At 41.6% G+C, this 2,500-nt stretch overlaps 1 long non-coding RNA gene across 1 annotated transcript in view; it reads left to right on the top strand.

Moving 5' to 3' along the window:
- Positions 1-2,500, top strand: part of LOC138052300 (uncharacterized) — a 10,458-nt gene that overhangs the window by 1,085 nt on the left and 6,873 nt on the right. The window lies entirely within an intron of this gene.

Below are 2,500 nucleotides of genomic sequence, written 5' to 3'. Positions count from 1 at the left end.
TTCTATTTTGGACAATAGGGTAGAGCTTATTAAGTAGGCACCTCTCCATCACCTTGCTGCCACAAGCCGAAAGAGAAACTGGATGATATTAGCCTCTTTAAAGCCTGAGGGCACTGAACTAGACGACAGTGACTTGTTAAAAGTATCACAGAGTGATGGAGAGAGTACGTCAGCACACTCCTTTAAGATCGTAAGGGAAAGCTAATCAGGACCCATGGCCTTAGTAACATCAAGACTCAAAAGGATGTCCCTCAAGTATGAAATAGTAATGTGGATAGAATTAAGAGAAGGATTACCATTATTATCGCTATCAAGTGAGGTACAAGGAAAATCCTTTTGGTTGAACCACCTTTGACAGTTCTAGGCAAGGATCGTGATTTAGATTTAGATTGAAAAGCTGACCAGAATCTCTTAGGGCTCTCGTTATACATGTCAGAACACACATCACATATGTACTGATAATATCTTGACTCTACCAGATTTTATAGTTGGCTTGTAAGCTTACGCAGGTTTTGTTTTAAATATTCAATTCCAGATTTTTTAAGTTTGTGCCACACAGTGTTCTTTTTGTTCGACAAAAGGATAATGTCTGCATCAATCCAGGGAGGAGAAGTCGATTTCTTATCGGAAACCATTGGAATGTTATCGTTGATGCATTTAAAAACAATGTTCAGACAAGTGGACCAACGCGAACTAATATCATCATGGTTAAGTGCTTGAAATAAATTAGCATTTGACAAGTCAAGTATTAGCTTGTTGAAAGCAGCCTTTTTATAGTTGAATACATTGCGATGGATGTTTTGCTTCTTCGATCCCTTGATGTTGATCTCAAAGTAAACAATCAGATGATCTGAGCTGACTGTCGATTCAAAACATACAGGCTTGGAATACAACTCTGGAAAGTTTGTAACCACGAGATCTAGAATACGTCCATGCGCATTAGTAGCATCATCAACTAACTGAGATAATGAGAAGTCATCAAGAATGTCACAAAACTGAGTTTCAAGGTCGCAAGAGGAAGAATTTAGTTGCCAGTTGATGGTTGGAAGGTTGAAGTCTCCAAGGAGTAACAGGTGACTGAAGCCTGCAGATTCAGCATTTGTTAAGGTGTGGAGCAGGTGTGACATGAAAGAATATGTTTAATCCGGAGGTGTGCAATTTTTGAAAACCCAGGGATCTTTAAATCACAGACCATAATTTCTCCACCATCACTAAGCTCAGGTCTAATAAAGTAAAACAGATCATCTCTGGATGCCAACAATATGCCCCCTCCTCTCCTTCCACCCGAACGGTCGAGTCCGAAAATGTTGTAACTGCTTGGTAAAATTTCAGAATTAACAATGTTTTCTTTAAACCAGGTCTCTGTCACAGCCACTAAACCAGGGAGTTTTGAATATACGGGGTATTGAAATTGTATATGCTTATTTGTTGTAGCAGTTACGGTCTTCAAACTGCGAGCATTCAATAAGATGCAACACAACTTAGAGTTTGCATTTGGGTCATGTAGGTTGAAGAGACCTGCAAAAACGTGGGGTACTTGAGATAGTTGAAGAGTTTAGTGATGAAGAGGTATCCAACAGAGGAGAGCCAGAGCCAGGCGTCGAGATAGACTGAAAAAATGGAGGTTGACAACAGCCAGAATATAGCCATTCGTCTGTTGACAGGCCAAGCTGGAAGTATTGTTCGTCAGAAAGACTCTGGCACGTGGCATGAAACCAGATTGAGCTGCCATCCCAGAAAATCGCTGTTTGATTAGATTTGCAAGGTTTCTGACATTCCCCACAAGGAAATCTGTAAGAAGGCCAAGGATTTAATAGTAGTAGTAGTATCATCCAAGCAAGGCAAAATTAGGATTTGCCTTGATCCTCCAGAGCTGAATAAGGTCATCAAACGTCAGTAATCAAATTTCTATTCTCGCAAAACAGCCACCAATACTATGCAAGGTCAAGGTTGCCATGTTTCATGAAAGACCACGTGAACGAATGACGTAATACACATATCATGATATCTCCCCTCTAACTAATGAAAGGAGTAAAAAACGTGCAATAAAAATATACACATTGTCCACTGTTCATTGATCAAGACCTATCACAGTCATGCAAAGTTAATGTTTCAGCTGATAACAACAACTCGGCTTAAAAGCAATGCAAGGTAAAGTCTGCTTACGAGCCTAGAGGGCCCATCAGGCCGGCGCTTATCTCCGGTTTCTTTAGCATGAAGCGACTAGGAATATTTCTACTCCCCCCTGGATGGGATGCCAGTCCATCGCAGGGTTACCCACAGCATTAAATTCGCCGGTACCCATTTATACACCTGGGTGGAGAGAGGCACCGTGGGAGTAAAGTGTCTTGCCCAAGAACACAACACAATGTCCCCGGCCAGGCCCCGAACCCGGACCACTCGATCCGGAGTCGAGCGCACTAACCATGAGGCCACCGCGCCTCCCCTTAAAAGCAATGTACTAAATGATTAATAGACCCTAATCAACTAATAAGTCATT

Source organism: Montipora capricornis, chromosome 6 (genome assembly GCF_036669925.1).
Source record: "Montipora capricornis isolate CH-2021 chromosome 6, ASM3666992v2, whole genome shotgun sequence".
Lineage (NCBI taxonomy): Eukaryota > Metazoa > Cnidaria > Anthozoa > Scleractinia > Acroporidae > Montipora > Montipora capricornis.
The sequence above is the reverse complement of the archived record's forward strand: the minus strand, read 5'-3'. Positions and strand labels throughout refer to the sequence as shown.